The sequence below is a fragment of the Felis catus genome, chromosome B4 (genome assembly GCF_018350175.1).
Source record: "Felis catus isolate Fca126 chromosome B4, F.catus_Fca126_mat1.0, whole genome shotgun sequence".
Lineage (NCBI taxonomy): Eukaryota > Metazoa > Chordata > Mammalia > Carnivora > Felidae > Felis > Felis catus.
This window is the reverse complement of record NC_058374.1, coordinates 132,590,509-132,613,683: the sequence shown is the minus strand read 5'-3', so window position 1 is coordinate 132,613,683 and position 23,175 is coordinate 132,590,509. Positions and strand designations below refer to the sequence as shown.

At 55.6% G+C, this 23,175-nt stretch overlaps 1 long non-coding RNA gene and 1 pseudogene across 1 annotated transcript; one reads left to right on the top strand and one right to left on the bottom strand.

Moving 5' to 3' along the window:
- Positions 1 to 15,305: 15,305 nt before the first annotated feature.
- Positions 15,306 to 17,728, bottom strand: LOC101096328 (annotated as a pseudogene).
- Positions 17,729 to 21,177: 3,449 nt separating this feature from the next.
- Positions 21,178 to 22,963, top strand: LOC123386846. Its single transcript, XR_006601290.1, has 2 exons — positions 21,178 to 21,959; positions 22,135 to 22,963. It is a non-coding gene; the product is annotated as an uncharacterized LOC123386846 (long non-coding RNA).
- Positions 22,964 to 23,175: the final 212 nt, after the last annotated feature.

The following is a 23,175-nucleotide window of genomic DNA, read 5'->3' as shown; positions in this document are numbered from 1 at the left end:
AACTGCTGTCTTGGAGAAGCAGGCAGCTATTTGGTAGCCTGGCTCTGGGGACGAGGGCAGGGACTACAGGACAGTGGGCAGGGCTGTGTCCGAGGTGGGGCTGCCCAGTCACTCACAAATGTTTACCGAGGACCTACTACGTGCCAAGCTCTGTGCTGGGTGCTAGGGGGCATCTGTGAATGGGAGAAAAGTCCTGTCCATGCAGAGCTCATATCCTAGTAGGGGGAGAGGACAACGGACGAAATAGGTGCGACCCAGGGGAGGTCCAAAGGTGACCAGTGCCATATGCCAGCCACTGTAGACCTACTGTGTGCCAGATAGGGGAGAGCTGAGATCTCTGCCCTCTAGCCACTCAGCCTAGTAGGAGCCAAAACCGTGTGTGTGTGTGTGTGTGTGTGTGTGTGCATTTGCCCCTTTCTCTGTGGTTCGTGGTCAGTGGCCTGTGTCTGTGTCCGTGTGTGCACAGCTGTCTGTGGGCGTGGCTATGAGCGTATCCGTGTTTTGCTGGCAGCTCAGCGTTTTCCTGAGCGTGTGTGTGTGTGTGTGTGTGTGTGTAAGGAAGGAGGCGAGGTAGTGAGGGCTGTGATTCAGACCTTCCCCTGCTGCGGCAGAAGCTGAGGTCTGGTGGGGAGGGGGTTGGGGGGGCTTCTCCCGCACACCTGCCCCCTTGGCTCTGGGGTGGGGGTGGGGAGCCCCGAGGGTGCCCATGACTTTGTGGGAAGAAGGTCAGGGCGCAGCCGGAATGTGTTTGCGTTTCCTGGGTGATTGACTGGGTGATGGGAGCAGGCTGTCTTCCCGAGACAGATGTAGGAATGTTTCTGCTAATCAAAGCGGAAAGCAGGGGCGTGGGGGACGCCTGAGGCCTCCCCCGGCCCTGCTCCACGGCCACCTGTCAGGGGCCTGGGAAGCAGTTGGGCAATGCTAGGGAGAAGCTCTCAGACCCAGGCCACCCCACCGCCCAGTTCTGCCTCCCTGGGAATCTCCGGTCAGGCATGGCTCACCTGCTCCCCAAATATCCCGGGTAGGTGGGAGAATGGGCTCCAGGGCTCAGCCCAGAGCACGATCCTGGGCGTGGAGGGGGTTTTGAGTGGGGTAGTGGGACTTTGGGCATCTGTCCCAGTAGCTGGGGGGTGGGAAGAGGCTGTGTCCATTTTTCCGAGGTTCCACCTGGCAAGCCCCTATCTCCAGCCAGCCCTGCCAAGGGCAGCCCCCCTTTTCTTTCCTGAGCCATGGCTTAACAGCCCCAGAACAGTGATGGCAGGAAATCACCCAAATAGGAAAACTGAGGTGGGCTCCAAGTCTCAAGGGGGTGGGTGGCATGGCTGTCCCAACCCCCGGTGTCTTGCCCCCAGGTCCCACATTCCCCCAGCCCACTGCTCACCTTCTCTGGTCACATAGGAAGCCCATGGTCCTGGGGCGGGGGGGGGAGTAGGGGAAGAGGCAGGTAACATGACACCGAAACCAGTGTGGTCTGGGCTGTGCTGGGGGGTCTAGGTTTCATCCACTTGTCTTATGAGATCCAGTGACCCCCTGCCCTGTCTACAAACATCCCCAGGGTGGGAGGGAGGGTGTAGAGTAGGTGAGGACTCTGAGGTCAGGGTTGGGGGGTGGGCCAAGGGTTTATTGGATATGGTTGGCTGACAGTCAGCATGGCTCCTATCCCAAGACTCCCTGTGAGTCTAGGGTGGTGCCTGTCCCAATGCCAGCCCCCCACGCCCGCCCTCTTTGCACTGCGGTGATTTCCCCCACAAGGTCCTGTCGGGCTCGTGAGCCAGGCAGGACTTGCTGACTTGGTGGTTTGCCTTGTTTCCCAGGCTGGCACAGGCAGGATGCCCGGACCCCCAACTCTGGTGCTGGAAGTTCCTCAGCCAGTCGGATCCAAGGTCACTTTTCTCAGGTTTGGCTCTGAGACACCTCTTTTCCCCTCCCACTTTCCCAGTCTCCCCCTTGAAGATCAGGGGAGGAGGCACGTGCCTGTGAGTCACCCGATGACTCATGGGAAGCATAGCCAGGGTCTGGGGTGTGTGTATGTGTGTGTGTGTGTGTGTGTGTGTGTGTGCTTGTGTGTTCATACGTTAGGGGGAGGAGCCTGAGCTGAGGTGGGGAGATACGCCTTGGCTTTCTAGTCTTTAAAATAGTTTGAGTGGGGCGCCTGGGTGGCTCAGTCGGTTAAGCATCTGACTTGGGCTCAGGTCATGATCTCACAGTTTGTGAGTTCGAGCCCCGCGTCGGGCTCCGTGCTGACAGCTCGGAGCCTGGAGCCTGCTTCGGATTCTGTGCCTCCCTTTCTCTCTGCCCTTCCCCCACTCACGCTCCGTCTCTCTCAAAAACAAATAAGCATAAATAAATAAATAAATAAATCTCAAATTGGCATCATTTAGCATTTGATTTCCAACATTAAAAAAATAAAACAAAATAGTCTGAGCTCATTGTAGCCAGACCCCAACAGATGGGACCCGCTGGGTCAGAGCCGGGTCAGGGCAGTCACCTGGAACAGATTAGGGCCTGGGTTCTGGGTCTGTGTTGACCAGGTGGGGGCTGACAACCCAGCGGCTACTTGGATGGTTCCCTGGGAGGTACGAGATTCGTCCCCAACAGGAGACCCCAGCGGTGAAAGGTGGTGGAATTCACATAGCAAACATATCGCTGATGGGCGGATGTTGGGCTGGGTAGCGGCATTTGGGATTCTTTGCTCCCCGACAGCACTTCTCGAACATCAGTGCGCAAAAGAATCCCCTGGGGATTGGGTTAGAACGTAGATTCTGACTCAGCCAGGGGACCAGAACCACAGCCGCCATCTCTGAGGGCACCGGAGCCAGATGCTAACGGCAGGCACATGTTTCACATGTTGAAAAGAAGGGAAATGTGGATACCAGCAAATATAAACTGGACAGCCGGACATACACCCTGGCAGACCTCCAGGTGGACGAGGCCACAGACGGTGTGTGAGGACTAAGGGGGCGTACCCATGTCGCAGGGGCCAACGCGGGTTCCCCGCATTCTAACAAGCTCCAGGCGAGGCCGTCCCTGCTGGTCCAGGGACCACACTTTGAGAAGCAAGACCTGAAGGGTGTTTGGAAGGGAAGGCTCTGGGTCCGCTCAGCAAAGTTCCTGGCCCTGAGCCGGTTGTGAATCTTCCGGGCTGGACCCGGCTCATGCCTGTGGTTCAGGGGTCCTGGCTGAGGATCCGTGAAGGTGGCTATAGTTCCCAGAGAAAACTAGCGGTTCCATGGCCAGGTCCCGATGGCCAGCAGGGTCGGTGACGTGGAAACTGGGTCCTGCACCTGTTCCCTGAAGACCTGCCATGAATACATGAGGGACGTGAGTTGGGGAGAGACACCGATGTTGGGGGGCTGAAGTCCAGTTAGGGAGATCGTGCGGTTGGTGTAGAAAGGGACCCTGAAAAGGGGCGCCTGGGTGGCTCAGTCGGTTAAGCGTCTGACTTCGGCTCAGGTCACGATCTCACAGTTCGTGAGTTCGAGCCCCGCATCGGGCTCTGTGCTGACAGCTCAGAGCCTGGAGCCTGCTTCACATTCTGTGTCTCCCTCTCTGTCTGCCCCTCCCTCCTTCATGGTCTGTCTCTCTCTGTCTCAAAAATAAATAAACATTAAAAAAAAAAAAGAAAGGGACCCTGAAGGTCACCCCATCCTGTTCTCACTCTACAGATGGGGAAACTGAAGCCCCAAACGGAGAGGGAACTGACTCAAACTCTTACGAGTAATCAGTGGGGTCAGGACTCGAACCCGAGCCTTCTTGCTCTCGGGGCAGGATCCTTTCCCTCCCCATTCCAGAAAGGAGCGTACGGGAGGAAGGGGGCCTATGGCTGGGAGGCTATGGGACAGACGAGGAGGGGGCTGGTGACCCTGAACCTCATGCAGGTCCAGAGAGGCCTGGAAACCTCCCTTTTGTTGAAGGTTTTTGGTTATACTGAAAACATGAGGAAATATCCAAAAAGGGTGAGCAAATCTGTGCTGTTTTAGGAATCTTACGTCGGCCAAATTAACGTAACGCAACATACCGTGCAATGACTCTACGTAGATCGCTACTTGGAAAACAACCTCATAAGTCAATATAGGTTCTTCCCTGAGTATGGGGCCCAAGCCCACAGGCCTCCAGGCCCCTGCTGGTGACAGTGCCCCCGGTGTGCAGCCAGCAGTCTCAGAGGGCTGCAGATGAAGGGTGGAGGATGGGTGGAGGGACCAGACGTGCAGACGTGAATGTGAGCTCCGGAGGGCTCCCTGCTGCTTGCTCAGAGTCCGCCGGAGTGCATAGCACACAGTAGGCTCTCACTGTGCGTTGTTGGATGAATGTAACTGAGCCAGGGCGCGGCTGGGGATGGAGAGAGGCCCTGGGACAGGGGACTCTGGCCGTCGTTTCTCCGGGTGCAGCGGAGGCTCTCCTTTTCCCCATCTCTGACCAAGTGAAGCTGGGCAGAGAGCTGGATGCCTGAGTTCAGATCCTGGCCTCCTGCGTGATGGGGCAACCGGTTGCCCTGTCCGTCCGGGAGGCTGGCCATCCCCCACAACTCTCAGGCGGTGGGGGCTCAGAGAGGGGAAGAGGGAGGTGATTCTGGCTAAGGTCTTTTTGCAAATGTAACCTTTTCATCTGGAGACAACCGGAGATTCACATGCAGTTTAAAGAAATCACGCAGAGTTCCCCTGCGCCCTTTACCTGGTTTCCCCCGAGGGGAGCATCTTGCAAAAATATAGGATATGATATCACGACCAGGATGTTAACACTGATACAGTCAGGACACCAAGCATTTCCACTGCCGCAAGGATCCTCAGGTTGTCCTTTTATGGCCATGCCCACTTCCCTTCAATCCCCTCCCCCCTCTTTAACTCCCCACTCCTGCCCGGAAAGCACTAATCTGTTTTCCATTTCTGCAATTTTTTCGTTTCAAGAACATGGAATCGTACACCATGTAGCCTTTTGGGATTGGCTTTTCTGACTCAGCGTCATCTCCGGCGAACCATCCAGGTTGTTGTGTGGCTCACCCACGGCTTTGTTCCTTTTTGCTACTAAGTTGCATCCCCTGGTATAGATGTACAGGGTTTAACCATTCATTTGTTGGAGGACATCTGGGTAGTTTCCAGGTGTGGGCTATTATGAATAAAGTTGCTGTAAGCATCTCTGTACAAGTTTTGGTGTGAACGTAAGTCTTCATTTCTCTGGGATAAATGCCCAGGAGTAATTGCTGGGTTGAATGGTAGTTGCAGGTTTAATTTTTTTTTTTTTTTTTTACGTTTTTTTTATTGAGACAAAGCGCGAGTGGATGAGGGGCAGAGAGAGAGGGAGAGAGGCAGAGAGAATCTCACACAGGCTCTGTGCTGTCAGTGCAGAGCCCAACGTGGGGCTCGATCCCACGAACTGTGAGATCATAACCTGAGCCAACACCAACAGTTGGACGCTTAACCAACTGAGCCACCCAAGCACCCGCACGGTTAATTTTTAAAGGAATTGCCAAACTCTTTTCCAGAGTGGCTGTACCATTTCGTGTTCCCATCAGCAGCGTGTCAGTGATCCAGTTTCTCAGAATCCTCACCCACATTTGGTCTTGGCACCGTTTTGAAATTTTTAGTCATTCTGGGGCACCTGAGTGACTCGGTTGAGCGTCCAACTTCAGCTCAGGTCACGATCTCACGGTTGGTGAGTTTGAGCCCTGCATCTGGCTCCGTGCTGACAGCTGGGAGCCTGGAGCCTGCTTCGGATTCTGTGTCTCCCTCTCTCTCTCTCTCTCTCTCTCTCTGCCCCTCCCCCGCTCGTGCTCCGTCTCTCGCTCTGTCTCGAAAATAAGTAAACATTAAAAAAAATTTAAAAAAACCATAAAATAAAATTTTAGTCCTTCCGATATGTGTGTAATGACAGCTCATTGGGCTTCAATTTGCATTTCATTGCTGGTGGATGATTGCTAAACATATTTCTGTGTCTTTATCTGCCATTTTCTTTGGTGAAATGTCTCTTCATCTGTTTGGCCCATTTTCTAACTAGCTTTTCCCCCCTTTTCTTGCTGTTGAATTTTGAGAGTTCTTTATAGGTTCAAGACACCGGTCCTTCATCGGAGAAGGGGTTTGTGAATATTTTCCTCCCAGTCTGTCGTTTCTCTTCAGCTTTTTATTTATTTTTTTTTTAATTTTTTTTTCCAACGTTAATTTATTTTTGGGACAGAGAGAGACAGAGCACGAACGGGGGAGGGGCAGAGAGAGAGGGAGACACAGAATCGGAAACAGGCTCCAGGCTCCGAGCCATCAGCCCAGAGCCCGACGCGGGGCTCGAACTCATGGACCGCGAGATCGTGACCTGGCTGAAGTCGGACGCTTAACCGACTGCGCCATCCAGGCGCCCCTCTTCAGCTTTTTAAAAGACTCTTCCACAAAGGAAAAGCTTTACATTTTGATGAAACCCGATTTATTCATCTTTCCTTTTATAGCTCAGTACGAGTACTGCTTGCCTGGCCCTGGATCTGCGAGTTTTTCCCCGTGTTTTTTTTTTTTTTCCCTAAAAGTTTTATAGTTTTACGTGTCGCATTTAAGTCTATGGTCTCTTTTGAATTATTTTCGCATAAGGTGTGAGCCTTAGGTCGGATCGCCCTGGTTCTTGGATGTTTTAATAGCTCCAACGCCATTTGCTTAAAAGTCTGTCTTTCCTCCATTGAATTGCTTTCGCATTCTTGTAAAACGTTAGGCAGGAATATCCGTGTGGTCTATTTCCGAGGGCTCTGGTGTGTTTCATCAGTCTATGTGCCAATATTCCAGTCTTGCTCACGGTGGGTATGTAAGAAGTCTCACGTGCTTTGTATAATAAGGTTTTTGATAACTCGTGTAGACTGGTTCCTCTCATCTTGTTCTTTTTCAAAATCGTCCCCACGATCCCAGTTCCCTGGCTTTTCCATGTCCGTTCTGGGATCGTGTTGCCTATTGTCTACAACACATTTTGCTGGAGTCTTTATGGGACTTGCGTGAAGTCTGTATGCCAGTCTGGGGAGAACGGACGCCTTCTCTGTGCTGGGTGTTCCTCACGGGCACAGTATGTCGTTCCATTTCTTGGTCTTTTTTTGATTTCTTTCATCAGCTTTGTGTGAGCGTTCAGCGGGCATGTCCCGCTGTTTCCTTAGATTTACACCTAAGTATTTTACGGGGTTTTTTTGAGCAATTGTCCGTGGTATTTTTTTTTAAATTTTTTTTAATGTTTTATTATTTATTTTTGAGACAGAGAGAGACAGAGCATGAACGGGGGAGGGTCAGAGAGAGGGAGACACAGAATCTGAAACAGGCTCCAGGCTCTGAGCTGTCAACACAGAACCTGACGCGGGGCTTGAACTCTGTCCGTGGTATTTTAAACTTTGCTGTCTTCTGTTTCTCTGCTGAGACTTTCCGTCGTTTTCATTGGTCTCAGATGTGTTCGTGGCACTTCTGTTATCTTGGCGTTGGCATCTATCGAGATCTTCTTGGCTTTTGGCATGATGAGCGATTTTCTAGGGAGACCTGGGTATTTGGGGTGTTATGTGATGAGACTGTATCTTATTAAACGTCCTGCTGTAGCCGGTTTCCTGGGAAGCTGCCTAAGTGGCAAAGTGCCAAATAAGGTTAGAAGTCCAAATTCCCCACTTGGCCTCTGTTGATGCAAGAACTTGTGGGGCTCCCTGTCGCTGCACAGGTGGAGAGGAAAGTGCCAGCCCCCAGCTTGGCCTTCCCTGACAGCACCCTGGCAGGGAGATTGGAGCACTTTATGTACCGCCGAAGGTGGCATCTGGGTTTCCCACGTGGTCTTGCTGGCCTGGGTGAGGCCACGGCTTTTTCTTATCTGTCTGGAGTACACTGAGTATTGCCTAAAACTTTTCTGTCTTGCTAGCCGCCTCTTTTCTGGTTCTTTGGTTACATAGAGTAGGCTTTTGTTGGAGTTTGTGATAGTCAGACCCCTTGGCATTTCAGCTTCAAGTCTGGGACATAGGAGGAACAACAACAACAAAAATCCAACCACCAAGAAATTCACCACTGGGTTGTTTCTTGGGTCCTATGATCCCTAGCTAAGCTACCTTCTTCTCCCCTTCTTGTAGAGCCTCCTCGGGCTTGTTTTATATATTATGTGTGGGATGTTACTTGCCCTCGGAGGAATAGGGAAAGGAGTACATCCACTATCTCTCAGAAGCAGTAAAATTTAAATTTAGGGGCGCCTGGGTGGCTCAGTCGGTCAAGCGTCCGACCCTTGACTTCGGCTCCGGTCATGATCTCACAGTTCGTGAGTTCCAGCCTCATACTGGGCTCTGTGCTGGCAGCCCCGAGCCTGCTGGGGATTCTCTCCCCCTGTCTCTCTGTCCCTCCCCCGCTTGCTTTCTAGCTCTCTCTCAAAGTAAAAATAAACTTAAGAATTTTTTTTTAATTTAAATTTTACTTTTTACTTCAAGGGGAGATTGTTGAGTTCATTAAAATCTTTGATGCTTCATATACTTTCACTGTCTACGCAGGGCCCCCTCTTGTTTTGCATAAAGTGTGTGTGTGTGTGTGTGTGTGTGTGTGTGTGTGTATCTCCCCTCATTCCTAAACAACTGCTATTCCCCTCCCTCCAAAGACTCCCCCTCTAAATGTACTCAATATATGCCCTTAAGTATGCGTACCCTCAACAATAAGGTAGCTTTTTTGGGTGTGTGTATGCGTTTCAAGTTCACACAAAAGGCGTCGTGTCAGATGTCGCATTTCATTTATTTCCCTTTTTACCCAAACTCAGGTCTTTCGGTTTGACTCACGATGCTTTACAGAGGGATTGCTTCTGCCTCCCACGTACATTTGCCACGCGTCCTTACCCGTTTCCCTAGTGGGGGACACCTGGTGCCCCCACCTCACAGACACTGCGAGCAGGGCCACCAGGAACATCTTGGGCAGGCCCCCCTGGCGACCTGGGCGTAACGTCCCAAGGTGTGGGACTACTGGGTCACGGGCCCACACTGCCGCAATGGCCCCAGGCATGGCTGACTGCTCCTGGGAGGGCAGTACCTGTTCGTGCTCCCACCGGCTGGGTCTGGGAAATCCTATTGGGAAGACTAAAATAGCTTTGGGAGTTCTCTGGTAAGAGCAGACATTATTTGGATGAGGTGAACATGTTTGGGCTTGTAAATCGCCAGGCAGTATAACCGAAGGTTCCCCGGGGCTTCCCCTGGTGATCCGTGGAGAGTCCCGCCTGGTCCAGTGAAGCAGGCAGGGAGAAACATCCAGAAGCAGGGAGAGACGTGAACCCCCCCCCCCCCGGGGATCCCAGAAGCTGAAATGGCCACTGGGAATTTGAAGTGAACGAGAGGCGAGGGGAACAGCCCCTGCTAACGGAGCCTGGCGAGTTCGTACTCAACATTTACCAAGTGTAAGAATAAAGGAAGGAGGAATGATTGGCCATGCATGCTTCTGCATGCTTGCTGGCCGAGGTGGCGGGGTCTGTGCTTCCGGGGACCCTGAACTTTATTTCCTACGTTGGCTCTGCCAGCAGGAGGCCCCGCATTTGTGAAGCGGCAGCCAGTGTCCCTGGGGCCCCCAAACCGCTGCCTCTGCTCTCCCTGCCTGTCTCTTCCAGCCTCTCAACTTTCATTCATTCGGTCATCCATTCACTCGTTCATCCCTAAAATCCTCCCAGACACCTAACTGGGCCCCCCCACCGTGCTAAACTTCCGGGGACTGAGACATGAGTGACCCAGACGTCCCCCCACCCCCACCCCAGGACAACCTCAGTTTCGAACCCTCGGTGGGCAAGGTGCCCTCAGCCTGGAGACTCTTGCCACAGTCTCCTGGCCCCGCTTGCACTTGTTCTCTGGGGCTCTGCTGCTCAAGCCCCTCGTAAACCAGCTCCTCCCCTGCGCTCCTCCTCTGCGTTGTTCCCCGCTGACTGCCTCGACTTCCCTTTTGGGGCATTTACTGCAATGTGTCTGCAGTTATTTAATTTTTTTTTAAGTGTAACCCGTTACTCGTGACTGTTTACTGAACACTGTGGAATAAGTGTCAGAGGAATAAGGGCTGAAAGGAAGGCGCCTATGGTTCCTCCAGGACCCAGAAACCGCCTCGGTCTGGGGCCAGGAAGGAGGGCTTCCTGGTGGGGGCGGTGACTCCAGAATGGCGTGTTTGCCAACTGGACGAGGGGGCTCCAGGCAGAGAGAACTACGTGCCACGTCTACGGGCCCAACAATGAATGAGGACTTTTGGGCGATGCAGGTGGAGGGTTTTTGTTTCTGTTTTTTTTTTTTTTTTTAACTTTTTATTGAAGGGTAATATGTGGACAGAAAAATGCCTGTATCATTAGGTGCCCGGCGGGAAAGATTTTCACATCCCTCAAACACACCCGTGTAACCAGTGCCCGGATCAAGAGACAAGACATTGTCCGCATCCAGGAAATCCCCCCTGTGCCTCCCGAGACACTGTGTCTCCTTCTTCCCCCAAAATAACCACCGTCCTGACTTCAGTGCCCTGTCGTCTGGTTTTGAAGTTCGCATAAATGGAATCACACGGCGTCTACTCCTCTGCGTCCGGCTTCTGGCCCTCGACACCGCGTGAGATGCGCCCGCACCTCACCGATTCTGTTCCGCTGTTGGTGGATATTCGGGTTGTTTCTGGGTTTGGGCCGCCGTGAATACAGCTGCAACGGGGGATCGTGTGCCTGTCCTTCAAGAGATACATGCACGCGCTTCCGTTGGACTTCAGCGCAGGGGCGGAACCGCCGGAGAAGAGGGCAGGCCCACGTTCGGCGGTCGTAGACGATGCCAAACCGTTTTCGGAAGCGGTTGCCCCAGATACGCTCCCCGTGGGCACCAGGGTTCTGGGAGTCCCAGTTGTTCTACGCCCTTAACCGACACGCGATATTTTCTCGAATTTTCATTTTAGCAATTTTGGCCGGCGTGTGGTGATACCACATTGTGTGGTGTTTTATTTTGCCCTCCCCCGATGACCAACGATGCTTTCGTGTACGTATAAGCCACCTGCAGAACCTCTTTTGTGAAGGGCCTCTTGCCCCTTTTTCCTCGTTGACCCTCTTTTTCTTGTTGATTTGTAGGAGTTCTTTACATATTTTGGACGCGAGCTCTTTGTCAGGTGTACGTTTCGTAAATACGCAACGGATCCGACGCCGGGGACGGAGGCGGTCGAACTGCATTTCTAAAAGCTCCCGCTGGGCTGAGGAGGAGGACAGACTGCGAACCAGGGGGGAGGGCTGCCGTGGAGGAGCTGACCAGGGCAGTGGCCGTGTGGCCGGACGGCAGGGGCCGGGGTCTAGAGATGCTTCCGCAGCAGAATTGACAAGCAGCATCTGTCATATCATGTCATGACACACACAAGTTGTGAGGGGTGATGGGGCTGGGGGCGGGCCACGAGGCCGACTCCCAGGTCTCCCCGGCCGGCCGATGAGCTGACGCGCTCTGCCCGCCCGGCCGCCAGCAGCAAAAGGCGGCTTTGTCCTCTCAGGCCCCACCCAGGCCTGCTGGTCGGAGATGCTCTGGGGTCACCGTCGGGACACTGGACAGAGTGCCCGGGGGTGGAATCTGGGTCTCCAGTGGCAACTGGGGGACAAACACCCCTCCGGCCAATACACACACATGGCTGGGCTCGTCCGTGAAGACCCTGCGTCCCAGATGGACTGGCAGCTGCGGGCTCTGGCCCAGCCAGGGTGGACAATGACCCCCTGTCTGCAGCCTCCTCGCCCCTGCTGAGTCCAGGCTCAGGGGATGAAAGTCCTGCTCCGGTCCTCAGTCCCCAGGGAAAGGGTGGAAACAGATTCTGCAGTGTCTGGACTTCCATTGAGCGGCGGAGACAGCGCTGGAATTGGGCCTGACTCCCTCCCAGAGAGCAAGGACCCCCGCATCTGTACCCAGAGGCTAACGTCTCGCCAAAGTCCTGCCCCCGTTCTGCTTCTCAGTGTTAACCTGGAAGAGTTCCGTGGCCTCCATCTGGCCGCGTTCGGCCCAGCGGATCACGGCATTTCTGCTGTGATATTGTAATTAAACATTACGAACCCCTTCCGCGATGGGAGGAACACGGGACTCACCGCGGGCCGCCCGGTGTTAGCTGCTTTACGTATGTGATGTCAATCACTCCGCCCTCTGACCTCTAGGGAAGTGTTCATTTCTTCATTTGTCCTCAGACGAGGACCCTGACTCGCCCAAGTTCGCACAGCCAGAGTGGCAGAGGCAGGATTTGAACTTGGGCCAATTGGACCCTGCAGCCCCCTTTTCTCCATCTCCCTGGCCTGCCAGACAGCAGGGGCCATGGGGGGACTGAATGCCACCGCCCCCCCCCCCCTCCAGCCCGTGACTTCACGGTCGCATTATTCTATCTGTAGGAAGGGCCTGACTCTGAGCTGTGCTACCGGGAGGGGCCAGGGGAGGAGGGCTATCCTGAGAGAGCTCAAGTTCATATTCTGGCTTTGCCCTACCTCTCTGTGCGACCTTGGGTGAGCTGCATTTCTCAGGGCCTCTGGGTCCTCATCTGAGTAATGGGGTAACCCCCACTCAGCCTTGCTCCCTTGGGTTCTTGGGTGAACAACGGACGGAAAGACCCAGCTGAGCGGAGCCCAGATGGACAGGGCTATCTGCTTTTGTCACGCTACTTGTCTGGGTCTCTCCTGGCGCCCAAGTTGACCTTTCCTGTTCCCTTTTTTGGTGTTAGGGAAGAGTCAAATGGCTCCCCCCCCCCCCCCGCCCTGCACTTTTCCCAGCTTACTCAGTCCCCAGCTGCCCAAGTGTCCCAGGCAAGCCCTGGGTTCTGGCCAACGGTGGCTGCCCCCATCCCAGGACTCCAGGCTGGCCACATGGGCAGATGTCACTGAAAATAGCCTTGATAGGAGATTCCCCCCTTTCCGGTGCTCAGCCACTTCCTCTCTGACAGAGCACGTCATCTCTAGAAGGTTCTGCCGGGCGGACTGAGGGATATGCCTTGGATCTTTGTCATTCTTGAGTATGTCCTACAGGAGCAGACATTGAGTGACTCCCCACTTGGCATCCATCACCTTCCCTCCCTCCTGACAGGACCCCACGATTCTCAGCCCACACACGGGTGGGGTAGACACGGTCTCTGCTCCAGGTGGGCCCTGATTGGTTTAAACCAATTACTATATCCTATCTCATGGCTACTGTGATTGGTTCAGGGTTGGACACATGACCCAAGTCGTCCATTGAGAGCAACGGCCTCTACTTAAGCTCCCCAGGAGGTCGACTTTCTCTCTCTTCCCACTGGATGTGGAGAGAAGGCAGACCCAGACATGACGGGGGGGGGGGGGGCACACCGAGACCCCCCAGGGAGAGTCATCCTGGGAAAAGAGCAAATTCGAGAACGCAGAGCCAAGAGATGAAGGCAGAGAGACCAGGTCCCGTCACCCTGTTTGCAGGGCTGGTTCTGTCCCTGCCTGAAACCTCAAATCCTCGAGCTGGGTTTTCTGTAACTTGGAACCTGAACCTCCTGCACAAAGCCTATAGCATCATAAGGGCCAGAATCCCCCTTCCTTCACGTCCAGCTTAAGACGGAGCCCCGGGCAGTGCAGGCGATGCTCGCGTCAAAGCAGATCCCGGTGGCATCCTTAGTCCCAGAGGCAGAGCACCACTTAGAGGCCTCAAGTGGATTTTTCAGATGGGAGCTCCGAGGCTCACCATTCTCTCGCCCCCTCCTACTCCCCTGGCCGTGTGCCTGAGGCCTCAGGCAGATGGGCAGGGCTTAGGACCCCGCCGGCAGCGGAGTCCCCAGGCCTCTGGGAAGGCTCCTCTCCTCCCCCACCCTAGTTCATCTGAAAATGACGGCTGTGTTCTATATTGCTAAAACTAGAGCGGACCTGTCACGTGCCTGGAAGGCGGAGTCTACTCCTAAGGAGCCTCCACAGTCAAGTCCAAACACCTCACCCTGACATCCGAGACCCGGTGCCCCCAACCTTTCCTCCTCCCTGGAGGCAGGAAGGGAAGCTTGTGTCAACTGTCTAGCCTTCTGTCCCTACAGACATGTGTTGGGTGTCGCCAGGCTAAGGGGGTGTCACCTTAAAATCGTGACCATAAATCTCAAGTTGGCCCTTGGTGTTTGTTCTGATGAGCTCTTTCCGGGTCATAAAGGAAAGGCTTAAGACAGCCGTAATTTTGTTATCTCTTGTGGAGTCTGTGGGTCATGGATCTGGGAGGGGCTCAGCTGGGTTGTTCAGGGTTTCACAGAGTGGCAGTCACCTGGTGGCTGGGGTTGAAGCATCTGGGCACTGGCGGGACATCTCTCTCTCTCTCTCTCTCTCTCTCTCTCTCTCTCTCTCTCTCCATGGCCTCAGAGCCTTCCCATGTGGTCTCTCTGCATGGGCTAGTTTGAGCTTCCTCACAGCATGGCGGCTCAGGGCTTTGGCAGGAGCGTTCTACAAGATGGAAGTGTTTTCCATGTAGCTTCAGGAGGGTCACGACGTCACTTCCACTGTATTCCATTGCTAAGGAGTGAGTCGCCAACTTGCCCAGGTTCCAGGGAAGGGGAATTAGACTTCGCTCTTTAGTGAAGGGGGAATGGAAGGTTCTAGAAGCGCTTGTGGGATGGGAGATATTGTTGCGGCCATCTTGGGAAAATGCACCTGCCAGAGTGCTGTTGGGCACTGCAGCTACATTTCTCGGGTCCCCTTGGTCCCCCTCTATGTACAAGGACTCTTTCACACCTTCCCTTCCCTCCGCAGACCTCCGGGACCCTTTCCTCTTATTTGCAGCCCGTGGTATTGCTGCTTTTGCACTGAAATAACAGAAGGAATCATGGGAGAACGTCCACGTGCTCCACGCACTCTCCTGCTGGGCTCAGCACCTGCTCAGGCTGCCTTCCCTGCTGGTCTCGTTGTTGGTGGAGTACCTGTGAGTCTCCTTCATGCTGGACCCCAGGCCTCCTGCAGTCCGCACTCGACCTGCACCGCCATTTTCCCCTCTCCGGGCTCGCTCTTCGGGCGGAGCGTGCTAGTCCTTCTCCCATCTTAAAAACCAAACAAAACCTGAACCAAACCGAAAAACAACCCTGTCTTCACCCCACCACTCATGCTGTCCGCTCCCAGGTCAACCCCAACATTGCCAGGGCCTGGGGCAAGAGTCCACATGGAAGTCCGCATACTCTAAGTCTAAATATCCAAGCGACATAAATACGTGAAGCACCTGTGAAGTCAAATACAGGCTGGTTCTACTTGAGAGGTAGATCTTCTTTCTTGTTCATACAGTATTTATTTGTCTCCCCTCTGCTAAACCCTGAGCCACCCGCTTTCCCCAGGCTGCCTGGGGAAATAACGGAAAAGGAACCTACAAGGCAGACGAGAGATGGGAGAAAGACCCACGGGAGGTGGAAACAGCTCTGTCACATGGCGAAGAGGAGAAAGGTCACCAACCGTCACAAGAGTCCGTGGCGTCTTGGAGGGCAAAGCCCGGAATGGTGGAGGGGAAGAGCTCTTACTTCGGAGAGCGGTTCCCGGCATAACCAATGATGGGGCTCCCAAGCACAGCCCCAGTTCCAGCCCCAGAGCCAGCCACCCCCGCGGCGGCAGCCCCAGCCCCAGTGAACTTGGCTGCTGTGTCTACGGCCCGTAAAATGGCGCTGGTTCGGAAGCTGTGGTTGGGAATAAGTGAGGTCAGGAGATGGGCTGCCAAGCTGGCTGAGGCTGTCATCTGTCAGTGTCTCCGGTGGTGGTTTTAGCACCACTGTAGACAGTGATCGGCTCAACAGCTGAGAGGTGCTCGTGACCGAGAAGGAGGTGGAGACGAACTTTGCACCGGCAGACGTTTTCAGGGGCTGGGGGCTGTGGAAGAAGAGCTGCTCCCAGTTCAGAGAAGACAGAGAGAAGTTGAGCTTCTTAATGAAGACTTTGGACTCAGAATTCTCCCGCTCCCGGAACACAGAGGCAGGTGGGGAGCCAGCCTTGGCTGTGGTTGTGGCCTTGGCACTGGTCTCCAGCCCAGCCTCCTTCTTTTTTCATTTTGGGTTCCACCCACACCTTGACCCCGAGCACCTGCGTGTGGACTCCCAGCCCAGACCGAGCTCTGTCCACCATCCCCCACCCTCACAGCCAACAGCTACCCCTTGGCCACCGCTGGGGAGGGGGGGTGGGGGGTGACTTATGGGGCCCTCTGAGCCCCTTGCTTGGGTTTCAGGGCGTGACTGCTGCTCCCCTGTAGAGCCACCTTCCTGGGAAGATTTGTCTTTACTTGCCCTTTTAAGCTCCTCTCCCCTGTGCCCAGCTTAACCCCCTCCCATCAGACTTGCACCCACCTCTCTGCGGGAACTATATTTGTCCCACTCTCTTGAGCTCCCCTTCCTCCATAGCTGGTCTCCCCTGATCTCTCCAAATGGTAATCTTTGCGGGGAGCCCAGGGCTCAATCTTTGGACCTCTTCTTTGCCTACCTCCCTTCCCGGGGTGAGCTCATCCTATCTCTTAGGGTAACTACCACCCACAAGCCAATGACCCCCAAATGGGTGTCCCCAGCTGGGACCTGGACTTCAGACTCCCACGTCTGGCTTCCCGCTCCACTGTGCCCTAGGGATGTGTCAGATTCACCACTGCCCCTCTCAGCCTTCGCCCGCCCGACCTCAGTGCCTGCTGCCCTCCAGTTGTCGAAGCCCCGCCGTCCTTGCCTCCCACCGCCTCGTCCCTCCTCGTCACACTTCTTACCATCTGGCCCACCATATATTCGACCCATTAATTGTTCTGTTGCCTGTTTCCCTCCGTTGAGATAGAGGCTGCACTGCAGGACCCCCAGGCCGTGCGTGGCACAGAGTAGATCCTCAAGAAATATTTCTTGAATGAATGAATGAGTTGCTAATCGATCCTTGCATTCTTTCCCCCGCGAATGCCCACTTAATTTCAGAGTGTCTCTCAACCCAGCACTACAGACTTCAGGTGAGCTACAGCCTGTTTGTCAGTCGTGCCCCAGACAAAGGTGGTCCCCTAAGTACCCACCATACTTTTCCTCCGTTACCGCGTGCCCTCCCAAAACCCTCCTGTGAGCAGTCACCTCCTCCCTGCAGCCCTCCTGATTCACCCATCATTTTCTCTCTTTCTCTGGTGTCTTCCAAGGGGTGGGGAGAACCACGTTATACCTGTGTCTGTCGTATCTGTGACTGGGGACTGTCCCACCCTCCCGATGGACAGTGCACTTGCCAGGAAGGGCTACCTAGATCTCTCCAGGCTCAGCAGAACTTTGTATACGGTGGATGCTCACTCAGGGTTTGCTATCTGGGGTTGAACGTTTGGCTTAGTTTTATGTGTAACAGTTTTCATTAGACCTCAGTTGCTTTTATCTTCAATCATGTTTATTTGTTTTCTGGTTCATCTTTTTTTTTTTTTATTACCTCTCTTTCCTTTTCCTGATCGCAAATCAAGTACGCACTGCAGAAAACGTCGAAAATATCCGCGAGTGTAAGGGAAAGACAAGATTACTCATGATTTAGGAATCCGGAGATAAATGATTAGCATGTGATGTATTGGCCTCAACTTTTTCTTTTGGGTGCACTTTTTCTCTTTGACTAAATCTTATATCGTGACCACCTTTCACGTCACCATGATTCTTCAAAGACACCGTATTTAATGGGTGTCTGACATTCCACCCATTCTACTCAGATTTTCAGAATTCGCTTTCCCGAGGGTCCCACGCGCTGCCCTGTGCCGCCCTCCACGCACATACGCGCCCTCACGCCCGCCGACACGCTGGCGCACACGGCCGCGGCTCCCCGTCTCCACAATCAAGGTGATTTCCCAGCGGAGGGTGAGGAGTAAACAGGTCATGTGGACCCCGCAGGGTGTGTTCCAGCCTTTTCCTTTTATGGTCCCTCAGACAGACAGATGTCGGGACAGACACACACAGGACAAGCAGGCAGGAAGCAGAGAGGGGCCCCAGCCACGTGGAGGCAATGGCTTTGGGGGTGTCTGGGCGTTCAGGGGGATCAGGTGATGGGGAAGGTGGGGACGTTAGGAGCAGGACCCCGGCTGTACTCTGAGGGGCAAGTCCCAGACAAAGGCAGGTGACAGGACAGGGCTTCCTCTGCTTCATACTCTTAAGGGTATGCAGGGTGAGGTAAATGTTCACAGAATCAAAACCTCAACTTCAGAATCCTGGGACCACAGACGGGCTCAGTACGACCTCAGTGGGACTGGCCCAGAGGGACCCCCTTGTCCAGCTCTCGAACGGTCGATTGCGGGTGCTGAGGTCCAGTGTAGGGACCTCTTGGGACTCCTGGTTTGGGCAAAGAGGCTTTTTTGCCCTCCCCATGTGGCCTGGACCAGGTTTCCGCTGGCCTCTGTCCCCAGAGCCAGAGTAAGCTCTTTAACTCTGCAGGGGCATTAAGGGCAGTGCCCCGGAGGGTCTCTAGGACTGGGCAGAGGGGCTGGGGGTGGTCCTTGAGCCACAGGAGAGGAGAGAGGGAGGGAGTCTGGACACTGGCACCCCAGGCTTGACCCCAGATATGTCCACCCTCGTGTAGCCACTCTGCCTTCCCTGCTGGGCCCTGTGTGACTCCTCCTGGCTCCCCAGTTGCAGAGGGCAGTGCAGGGACAGGAGCATCCAGGGTCACCTGCTCCTATGTTTGGTCTCCTGAGGAGCGGAGGTTTCTGGCATGGTCCCTCGGGGAGCTGCCCTGTCGGGCTCCCTTCCCAGACTGCTCTGGCTCTCATGGTCTGAAACTAGAGGCTGTTTGCAGGGAAACTGGGAAAAGAATGAACCCGGCCCTGGGAGGAGCAGCAAAAAAGACATGAGGTCCAGAGTCGGCTCGACCTGGCTCACTGTGGGATCTTGGACAAGTCATTTGCCTCCTGGAGCCCCAGGACACACCCGTGGACGAGGCTCCAGAGCGAGACCACCCTGGGACCGTGTTGTTTCTCCGAGTCTCCGAAGCCTGCAGACCATGGCTGTGGATGGAGGGGGGCCTAGATAAACACTGAAAACTGCCTACCCAGCGCGAGGCCAGGCTCAGTGGGGAGACGAGCTGGGTTCCTCCCCTGGGTCAGGGGAAGGGGCTTTGCAAAGACGCCATTACTGGGTTACAACACCACAATGTAGCAAGTGCCGAGGTTGCTCAAAGGAGGGAGACAGCCCTCCCATTTTGTAGATGGAGAAACTGAGTCTCAGAGAAGGAAAACGACTGTCCCGGGCACTAGAGACTAGAACCGAGGATCCCTCTGCCCCTCCCCTTTGTACCCATCCACCTCTGCCCTCTGGCCACCCTCCAGAGCTTCCCTGGGGGTGAAGGGAGGAGACCAGGGAACCTCTGAAGGCAAAACCCCAAACAGAAAACCCTCCTCTGTTGACTGAATGCCCCGAGACCTCCCCAAACTTTCCTTCCAGGGTCCAGGGTGGAGGTCTGTCTGTTTCTGCGACGGCAGGGGCTGAGTGGGACGGGTGCCGGGGGGGGGGGTCTCCTATCACCCCATGTCCAAGTGGCACCCCAAGTGGGATGTCGCCCTGCCGTGCCGAGACAGCCTGGCCCTGGGCCAGTGCCCCCGGCAGTGGCAGCTCAAGGCAGCTGGATGGGGCTGCCGCCAAGAATTCCAGGAATGCGGAGCGGCTGTGTCCTTCCCGCTCCTCTTCCTCCCCCCACCTCCTAGAACAGGATATTCCCTGTACAGGGAAGCCCAAGTCCAGCCCCCTTATGGGAAACCTCAGGGTAGGTGGTGGGCACCGCTCCTGCCCTGGGATGGGCTTTCGGTCCACGGGATCCTAGGGGGCCGGCACGGCAGGGGAGGACACAGTGGGTCTGTGTGGGTTCAGCTGGGTACTGAGGACCTACTATGTGCGAGGTGCTTCATGGGCATCGACTCACTAATCTCGCGGTCACCCTGGGAGAGTCTGTTTTCCAAATCAGGAAGTTGAGGCTCGGAGGGGCTAAAGAGCCTGCCTGGAGGGCACCAGCTGGCAAGTGGCAAAGCCAGACCCCATCCAGGTCAGCCTGACACTGATGGCCTTGCTCTCAGCCACGCGGCCAGGTGGTCTCAATGCCACTGTGGCCGCCGGGGGCCGTCTCCCAGTGGCCCCCTTGGCCCCTGCAGAGGATGGGGGTGGGGCGTGCTGCAGAGAGGTAGCCCCTTCCCTGGCAGCTGGCCTGTTTTGTAGTTGGCCAATGGTCGGGGTGTGGAGGTTTGTCTCTGAGATACAGGGGCTGGCAGGCCAGCGCTAGGCCTCTTCCTGGCTCTTCCTGCACAGGTCCCAGCACCAGCGAATCTAGGATACATTCCATTGGCTCAGGAGGGGCTCCTCTGGGCCCCCTGTGATGGGCAGGGGAGGTTGTGATGGGCGGGGCGGGTGGGGATGTTCAGGGAGAGGCGGTGGGGCTCTGGGAAGGCTGAAGGGGGATGCAGAGGTTGGGCAGGGGAGAGCATGAGCTCCAGAGACCCCACCCTGTGATGCCATAGGTGTCCCTTCCTCTGCCTTCTGTGCACACGTGTCCTCCCTCCCGAGACCGGCTTGCCCCTGGCCCTTCCGCTGGGCTGCACCTCGGGGGCATCACCCGGAGGGTCAGGTGCGGCCCTCCCACACTGGCCCAAAGTCTGGAGTGCCCAGCCCTGGACCGAGCTCTGCCGGCAGGTGGGCCACAGAGAGGCCTGCAGAACACCGGGCTGTGCTGCAGAACTGCCCAGCCCCAGTCCCCCCCCAAAACCGGCCCCCAAGCGGTTGGAGAACACAGCCATCTACACAGGGGGATGAGCCCATTGAAAACAGGGGAGACCGAGGCTCAGGGGGACCAGGTGCCCTGCCTAAAGTCACAGAGCTGTCACCTGGCAGAGCTGTAATTTGAATCCCAGTCTTGTCTTGGCCTTCTAGAAGGGTGTCCGAGCTAGAACCACCAGCCCCTCACCTTCTCCTGGCCTTCCCTCCTGGTCCCTTAGCCCCAGAGGTCTGGCTGGTTCTGCTCCAGCATGTTGTCCTGCACTGGTTCCTGGTCCCCCGGGGGGCCAGGGTCAGGTAAACAGGATCCCAGCCGCACTCCCTGACCTTGATTACCTCCCAAAAGAATGTGAGGGCATTCTTCCCCTTCCCAGGCTGTGAGTCACCCCTCAGCAATGCGCCAGGCTCCCGCCACTGCCTGCCCGGCCCCCATTCAACCCCCTCCGGACGGGACCCTTGCCTCCTCACCCGGTGATGTCAACCGTGGTAGCCCCCCCACCCCCTCCAACCCCACGGAGCCCACCGGGCCTTGAGTCGTCATGGCGACAGCTCACAACAGGAAGCAAGGCCCCCGCGGAGGCCTGTGCTGGGGCAGAAACACAGGAAGCCGCGCTGAGCAGGGCGCAGCATTGTCAGCCTCGTAAAAAACAAAACAGGACAAAAAGATTTAAGGAGAACAATTAGCCCAAAGAAAAAGGAAAAAAAAAAAAAAGGCCAAAAAAACAAACAAAGCCAAACAGCCTGAAGGCAGGAGGCTGGCTGAGCTCCAAGGACCCCGTGTTTCCCCTCCCAACACAATGTCGGTGGCTCCTGGGGAAGAAGGGTCCTTCCCAGTGGCTCCTCTGCTGAGTCTCCCAACTTCTAAGGCCCCCAAGGCTAGCCTGGCTCCCCCTGGTTCCCCTCCACAGCCTTGACCAAGGCCCAGCTCCGTAACCTCCACTGAAGGTTTTGGGGGACCCCTGTCTCCCCACGGCATCATTACTCCCCGGGGCCTGAGAGGGAGGCATCCAGCCCCGTGGAAGATAGAGCACAGGCCGTCCAGCCCTCAGATGGAAACTCACCCCTCCCGGCCCCACTGCTCCCTGACTGTGAGATTCTGTGCGGAGACATGGCTCTTGAACTTCAGTCTCGTCACTAGTTGGCCGTCATCACCATCAGCCTCAGCCTCACCAGCCCACTGAGGTGGGGCGAAGCTTAAATGAGTGGGTGCTTCAACTCTCACCCAGTAGGTGCTCCATGCGTGCCGGCTGAACAAGAAGAAGGACCACTGAGCCAGGCGGAAGTTACGTGGAGGGGGTTTTCAGCTCAGTGTGAACAGTCAGAGATGGACAAGACGTTCCTTAAGGGACAGAGCTCCCGGTCAGTAGAGATGGGCGAATTCAGGCTGACAAGACTTGGGACCTTGGAGAGGGGACCCAGCCCTGGGTGGGGGAGGGTACAGCGTAGGGGCCTCGGGATCCCTCCCTCCACCAGCTGAGGGGCGGGTCCAGGGATTCAGTCTGGAGAAGTCAATCTAATCGGGTCTCCCCGGCAGGTGCTGGGACTACGGAGGACAGCCTACCTCTCGGGAGGGCAGCTGGAAGTGGCGGGACCCCAGGCCTCTCTCCATTACCCAGAAGGGGACCAGGACTTGGGACAAAGCTAATCGGGCTCTGGAACGCAGAGGCCACCCTTCAAGGCCCTCGGAACATGATGAATGTGAATGACCGTGGCAGAGTACAGGCCATCCTGCAACGTGGGCCCGGCAGTTCCTGCCCAAGTTAGTGACCCAGGAGGCAGTGCAGGGCCCGAGCTGGGGCGTGAGGGATGGGACGCTTAGATGAGCCTGATGTAGGCTCGGGGCTGGCCCCGGCCGTCAGGGAGGCCACACAGAGGAGAAGGAAGAGGCTGATAGGAGATGGCCTGGCGGTGATAAAGTGGGTCGCTGTTCTACTCGGGGCACAAAGGTGTGCTGACGAGAAAGCCCAGCGTGTTCTGGGCGTAGGAACTGGGCCCACGTGACTGCAGTGGAACTTGGTGTCACCAAACAAGGGGAGAGTTGATGGGAAAGAGACGTCGGAGCCAGATCCCAGAGAGTCTTGACTGCCACGCCCAGGAGTCAGCTTGCGATACTCCAGGCACCAGTGCCCACAGTTGCTTCTGAGCAGGACAGTGATAGGTGTAGTTGGACCATTTAGGGGGCCGTCTCTGGGCAGAGTAGGAAGACAGGGTGCAGGTGCACCAGGAAAGACCAACAGGGTGGGAGATCGGGGAAGCTGGGGTCTGCTGACTTGGTTTCTTTCCTTTGGAACTCAGAATCAATGACCCATACTGGGTGTTCAGTGAGTGTTTACTGAATGAATAACAACCACCTGATGCTGAGATGCACAGTTTGCATGCGTTGTCTTAACTAATTCTCCCTACAACCCGGTGAGGGAGGCCTCGCTCCTCCCAGTGTTGACAAATGAAAAGCGGGGGCTCAGAGAGGTTGAGGGACTTGCCCCAGGCTGCACAGCCTGTCGGCTGGATTCCAGCCCCAGCTGATTCCACCTGCCGTCTCAGGCATGCCACCCTGTAGGACTTACCCTGTGCTGGC